Source organism: Sorex araneus, chromosome 4, assembly GCF_027595985.1.
Source record: "Sorex araneus isolate mSorAra2 chromosome 4, mSorAra2.pri, whole genome shotgun sequence".
Taxonomy (NCBI): domain Eukaryota; kingdom Metazoa; phylum Chordata; class Mammalia; order Eulipotyphla; family Soricidae; genus Sorex; species Sorex araneus.
In genome coordinates this window covers 213,346,333-213,353,556 of record NC_073305.1, presented here as the reverse complement: position 1 = coordinate 213,353,556, position 7,224 = coordinate 213,346,333, and positions in this window count along the sequence as shown.

Below are 7,224 nucleotides of genomic sequence, written 5' to 3'. Positions count from 1 at the left end.
ATATCACTTTGTTTTTTTTATTTGCTCTTTTTTTTTTTTGCTTTTTGGGTCACACCCGGCGATGCTCAGGGCTTCCTCCTGGCTCTGCACTCAGGAATCACTCCTGGCGGTGCTAAGGAGACCCTATGGGATGCTGGGAATCGAACCCAGGTCGGCCGCGGGCAAGGCAAACGCCCTCCCCGCTGTGCTATTACTCCAGCCCCACCCAACAGATTTTATGGGGTGTTTTGGTTTGTTTTTTGGAGGGGGCCCCACCCAGCATTGCTTGGGGGCTACTCCAGACTCTGTGCTCAGGATTCGCTCCCGATGGTGCTCGGGGGACCATGGGGCGCCGGGGATGGCCCAGGCGCAACTGTGGGCGGGGCAAGCGACTTGCCCCGCTCCGCCCATAAATCTTTGGCCCCAAGAGCTGCATTTTATTCATTCTGCAACTTGGTCTTGGAATAACTTCATCCCACCCAGCCCGTTTAACACCCAAGCGGAGGCTGCAGGGGCCCGAGCCCCAGTATGGCAGGGAGGGCGCTGGCCTTGCACGCAGCCGACTCGGGGTCGATCCCCGGCATCCTCCAGGGTCCCCGGAGCCCAGCCAGGAGTAGACCCTGAGCACAACCAGATGTTACTCTTCCTCCCCCCCACTCCAAAAAAAAAAAAAAAAGAAAGAAACTGTAAGCTTCCTGGGGGCAGAAACTGAGTCAGCGTGGCTCGCTGACTGACTCATGCGCCCGGGATGGGTCAGAGGCTGTGCCAGGGGTTCCGACAAGGAAACGGGAATTGCGGTGCGGGTGGGGAGGGGGCAGCTACTGCGTGTGACCCGGGGTGGGGTGGGGGCGCTCCTGGAAGGAAGGAGGAGAGCAGAGAAGGCTCCCTAGAGAAATCTACCCTGGAGTGGCAGCACAGCGGGGGGAAGGCACTTGCCTTGCACCTGGACGACCTGGGTTCGATTCCAGGCACCCCAGAGAGTCCCTGATCCCGGCCAGGAGTGACCCCTGAGTGCAAGAGCCAGGAGGAAGCCCTGAGCACAGTGGGGTGTGGGCCCCCAAAGAGAAACAAAGTGAGAATTCTTTCCTGAGACTCAGACAATGTATCAATGCAACAGTCATGGCAGGGACTTTAGTTTAAATGGGGGCTGCAATGCAGGACCCACCAGACTTGATTCTGGGCACTGGGGGTGGGAGGGGTGTCCCTGTCCCTGAGCACTATGTCACGGGCAGCTCTGAGAACCCAGGTGTGGCCCCGAAACAGAAACAAACAACAGAAAGCCCTCTCTCAGCGCCCAGCCAGGCTGCTGGGGGTCCAGGCGTCACATCAACAGTCCAGGCAGGAAGCAAGCCTGGGAGGGGAACAGGAGGGGGTAGGTTCTGTTCCCAACAGCGCTTCCCTGGAAGGGCAGCCAAAGACCTTCGGTTCTGATCTTTCTGAGCTTAGCCCTGAGTCCATACCCGATGGAGAGGAAGACCTCCCAGAGGAAAATGCCCCCCCCCACCCAGGAAGACCCAAATCCGACTTGAAGACGGAGCGGGCTGAGGTGTCGATCTTGGAGAAGGGGCTGGGCGGGGCAGAGACATGGCGGGGGTTGGAATTTCTGGAATTCTGGTAAAATGCCCAAATTGTCACCAGCTCTGCCCAGCGTGGCTTAGAAATGAGTGTCGGCGAGTAAAGGATGCTTGGAGGGCTCGCCCGGGACGGGAGGCGCGTGCTGAAAGTAGACTCTGGCAGAAAGAAAGAGACAGACACAGAAAGATCACACTCATATGTGGAATATAAAGTAGCAGAGAGGTACAAGCTTACAATGTTGCAATTTCTGACAGATATTTCTCTGGACTTAGTTACTAAAATACTCAAATACAGAAATCCAAAACCCATGCGTCTGCTGGTGCGGCCTCTCGACCTCATATCTCTTCATTCTCAGCAATGGAAAACAAATTATCAAATGCTTCCTTTTCAGCAGGTCGACTTTAGGGGGAAGAAACTCCAAATCAATAATAGTGAGTTTTTTGTTGAAATATTGAATGTAATCAAAGTAAAGTGAAATTTACCAGTTACACATGCGGGGTGGAGACCGGGGAGGTGGGGGGAATGGGGGGGGGTATACTGTGATTCTTGGTGGTGGAATATGTGCACTGGTGAAGGGATGGGTGTTCGAGCATTGTATAACTGAGACTTAAACCTGAAGGCTTTGTAACTTTCCACATGGTGATTCAATAAAAGAATAAATTAATAAAAAAAAAAAGTAGACTCTGGACCGAACGTGATGGTTGCTTAGTCCCTGTACTGCAAACCATCACACCCAGAAGGAGAGAGAGTGAGAGGGAACATGCCTGCCACAGAGGCGGGAGGGGGTGGCGGGGAGGGATGGGTGGGAGAGATACTGGGACCATCGGTGGTGGAGGATGGGCACTGGTCGAGGGATGGGTATTCAAGCATTGGATGACTGAAACGCAAGCACGAATGTTTGTAAGTTGGAAAAAAAATTAAAAAATTTTTAAAAATATTAACTTGAACTCCAGAAAAAAAAAAGAAATGAGTGTCGGGGTTCAGGAGCGGCCTGGAGGGACCTGCCCTTCGTCTCTGCCGACCCAGAACACACAGAAGGAAATGGAACCGGAACAGGAGTGGTGGGGGTGGGGGGGCGGCCACACGCCCCAGGGGGCCATCCCCGAGGTCTCCTGAGCACTGCAAGGTAAAGGCCTGTCCATCCCCCGCCCCAGACAAAAGAAAATAGAGGAGAAAAATCTTCCTGCCGTGGGATTCTGAGACCGCCTCCACCAGCCGTGACAACGAGCAGCCTGGCCCCCCCCACCCCCCATCCCAGCTCCTCCAGAAAGCAGACAAGGGGGCTTGAGCCCTAAAGCACAGCGGGTAGGGCGTTTGCCTTGCACAAGGCCGACTCGGGTTCGGTTCCCAGCATCCCTTAGGGTCCCCTGAGCACCACCAGGAGTAATTCCTGAGTGCAGAGCCAGGAGTGACCCCTGTGCATCGCTGGGTGTGACCCAAAAAGGAAAGAAAGAAAAGAAAGAAAGAAAGAAAGAAAGAAAGAAAGAAAGAAAGAAAGAAAGAAAGAAAGAAAGAAAGAAAGAAAGAAAGAAAGAAAGCAGACAAGGACTAAGCCCTGTTCTCCCTAGAACCCGCTGAGGTATATGGGGGTGCTGAGCTGTCCCTTCTCAGGGGGCTTCCACCCGGCCCTTCCCTTGGGGGAGTCTAGAGTCAAGAAGGAGTGTGCAGAAAGACGGGGGACCGTCCCGCCTCTCCTCCCCTCTGCACCCCCGGAAGTGCCCGTCTTCCTCTGCTCCTTACCCCGACAAACACTCCACGCCTGCTCTGTTTGCTTTGGCTCTTGGTCCACACCCATGCCTGCTGCTGGCGCCATGCTGGGGGGGGGGGGCAGTCGCCACGCAGGATTCCATCAGACCCGGGTGCCTCCTGAACGCACCCCCCATGCTCTTTTTTATTTTATTTTTTAAATTTTTTAATGAATCACCGTGACACAGTAACAGACTTACAGACTTTCGTGCTTACATTTCAGCCATACAATGCTCGAGTGCCCATCCCTCCACCCGTGCCCATTCTCCACCACCAATGGTCCCAGCATCCCTCCCGCCACCCCCACCCCATCCCCCACCACCCCAACCTGCCTCTGTGGCAGGCCATTCCCTTTTGCTCTCTCTCTCTCTCTCCTTTTGGGTGTTGTGGCTTGCAGTAGAGGTACTGAGTGGCCATCATGTTTGGTCCATACTTTCAGCCCGCCTCTCCCATCCCGAGTGGGCCTTCCAAGTACCTTTTCTTTTGCTTTGCAGGTTTGTGGGGTTTTTTTTTGGGGGGGTCACACCCGGCGATGCACAGGGGTTACTACTGACTCATGCACTCAGAATTACCCCTGGCAGTGCTCAGGGGACCCTATGGGATGCTGGGATTCGAACCTGGGTTGAACCTGCGTGTGCAAGACAAACGCCCTCCCCGCTGTGCTGTCGCTCCAGCCCCTGGGTGGGGTTTTTGACCCCCACTCGGGGGTGCTCAGGGATCACTCCCGGTGTGGCTCAGGAGGCCCTGTGTGGTGTTGGGGATGAGCCAGGGCTAGCAGCGGGCAAGGGGAGCGCCCCACCCTGCTACTCCACCTCACGCCCTCTCCCCCACCCCTCCGGCCTTCCAGACTGTCTGATGACAAACACCGGAGTCTTTCCCTGGTCCTCCCGTCCAGGGAGCCTGTGTGTCTGGGCCCTGGGGAGGCGGGGAGGGGACAGGGCTGGCCTGTCTGCCGAGGGATGAGAGGGTCTGAGTGACTCAGGAGGGAACTAACCGGAGTTCTTCTTCTTCTTCTTTTAATTTTATTGACTCACCGTGAGATAGTTACAAGCTTTCATGTTTGGGTTACAATCTCACAATGATCAAACACCCATCCCTCCACCAGTGCACATTCCCCACCACCAATATCCTGGGTATACCCCCCCTTTCCCACCCTCCCCTGCCTCCATGGCAGACAATATTCCCCATACTCTCTCTCTACTTTGGGCATTATGGCTTGCAACACAGACACTGAGAGGTTTGGTCCATTATCTACTTTCGGCATGCATCTCCCATCCCGACTGATTCCTCCAGCCATCATTTCCTTAGTGATCCCTTCTCTATCCCACCTGCCTTCTCCCCTCCATCATGAGGCAGGCTTCCAGCTATGGGGCAACCCCCCTGACGGGCCTGGGTTCTGCTGAAGGGGAGGCTGAAACTGCGACAGAGGGTGACCTTCAGGCCCTAGTTTATGGGGACCTTTTCTTTATCTTTTTTTTTTTTGGGTCACAACCGGCGATGCTCAGGGGTTTACTCCTGGCTCTGCACTCAGGAATCACTCCTGGCGGTGCTCAGGGGACCATATGGGATGCTGGGGATCGAACCGGGGTTGACTATGTGCAAGGCAAACGCCCTCCCCGCTGTGCTATTGCTCCTGCCCCTCTTTTTTCTTTTTTAATTTCAGCCACAGCTGGCAGTGCTCAGGACTCTGTGCTCAGGGCTCACTCTTGACCGAACAGATGAGGTGCCGGGGGATGGGACCAGGGTCAGCTTCGAGCAAAGCCAGCTCCCCTCCCCGCCTCCCCCCAGTATCTCCCTGGCTGGCCCATCCCCTCCCCAGCAGCTGCTACTCTCTGGCCCCGGGCACAGGGGACACCCATGGCTGGCAGGAACACAGCCCACCCCACCCCTCGGGCTCCTGGTCTGTCCTGGAGTCTGTCCTTGAGTCTGTCCTCTGTCCCCAGCCCTTCCCTGGCCACTCAGTCTGAGACTCACCGTTGACTCATCTGTCCTCAGTCCAGCATGAGTCAGGGCTCCCTGGGCTGCAGAGTCGTGAGCTGAGCCCGCAGAGAGCCTTCCAGAACAGGAGGGTGGAAGCCGAGAGTCGCGACACTGGCTGGAGGGGGCCGGGGCACAGGGGGCTGCAGCTGAAGGGCCAAGGGAGACCCAAGTCCGGCTGAACAGTGGCTTGAGGGCTAGGCAAAGCGCATGTGCCTGTGTGTGTCATGGAGGGAGGAAGGAGGGAGGAAGGGAGGGAGGGAGGGAGGGAGGGAGGGAGGGAAGGAGGAAGGAAGGAAGGGAGGGGGAAGGAATGGAGGGAGGGAGGAAGGAAGGAGGGAGGAATAAGGGAGGGAAGGAAGGAAGGAAGGGAGGGATGGGTGGAGGGAGGGAGGGAGGGAGGGAGGAAGGAATGTAGGGAAGGAGTAAGAAAGGAAGGAAGAGAGGGAGGGAGGAAGGAAGGAAGGAAGGGAGGGAAGGAGGGAGGAAGGGAGGGAGGAAGGAAGGGAGGGAGGGAAGGAGGGGGAGGGACGGAGGAAGGACGGAAGGAAGGGAGGGAGGGGGAGGGAGAGAGGAAGGAAGAAAGGGAGGGAGGGAAGGAGGGAGGGAGGGAGGGAGGGAGGGGGAGGGAGGGAGGGAGGGAGGGGGCTGGCGGGCAAGGTCCCAGCACAAATAGAGGAGAATGCTGCTTCTTGCTTTGGGGGAGATTAGCTCACTTTGCTTGGTTGTGTTCGGGGCCACCCCTCGGTGCTCAGCACTCCCTCCAGGCGGACTCTGGGCACCATGTGGGTTGCGGGGACTCTGGCGGCGAGGCGGCGCGCAGTCCGCACCAGCTGTATCCTCACTCCGGCCCAGTGTTCCTCTGGTTCGGTTTTGTACGGTGTTTGGGACGGGCCCTCGATGCTCAGGGCCCTGCGTGGTGCGGGGGGGGGGGGGGTCCGGGCGGGGCAGTGCAGCCGGTGCCTCAGCTCCCACCCACCTCCCTGGGCCAGGAGCGTTGGCGCTTTACTCTACCTAGCTCTTCAACTCTGGGACCTGGTTTCCGCAGGCAGAGACCAAGCCCAGTCCCCCCCGCCCCCCCCCTGCCCTCCCATTTTTCTCCTCCCCCTTCCCATAACAGAGAACTCGGCCTCTAGAGGAGGCCTCTGGCGCCTGCGTGTGTGGGCCGGTCCAGCTGAGCCCTGGGCCTCTTTCTCCACATCCCCGCTGGATCCAGCCCAGGCCCCGCCCTCAGAGGGCTTGTGTGCTCCCCAGAACTCTTCCCAGCCCGTCCTGGGCACCAGGCACTGCAGGCGTCACTACTCCCTTCCCACAGTGGCGCTGACTGGTGACCAATGATCGCAACACACCGCAACTCCCTGGCGCAACTAGCCAGAACCCGCCGGACACACACACACACAGCATATAACACACACACACAGACATACACACAGCATGCACCATACACACAGACACACACAGCATGCACCATACACAGACACACAGCATGTACCACACACACAGCCATGCACACCCCCACACACCCCCATGCAGGCGTGCAGCCTGGCTGCGCCAGGTGGGCTCTCTCTGGAATCCTGGGGCGAGGGCGCCCTCTGGTGGTCACAGGCAGGCATGGCGCCACGCTCGCCCGGCCGAACAGCTCCGCTCAGAACAGGCGGGGCGCCCGGCCGCTCGGGCCAGCTGTCCCCTCCTCTAGGATCCAGATCGCAGACAACTTGCAGTTCCGTCCCCGCCCCGCAGGGCTGCAGCCTGGGGAGGTGGAAGCAGCGCGCTCGGGAGGGCGAGAGCAGCTCTGCATCACTTTGCTAAGGCGCTCGGTGGAAAGGGGCTTTGTGGCGAGGATGGGGAAGCCTCCGTTGTCCCTCCCCACCCCACCCCACCCCCTCCTGGAAACAGACTTACTCCCTTCCCACACCCACCTGCAGCAAGGGGCCATGGGGGGGCTGC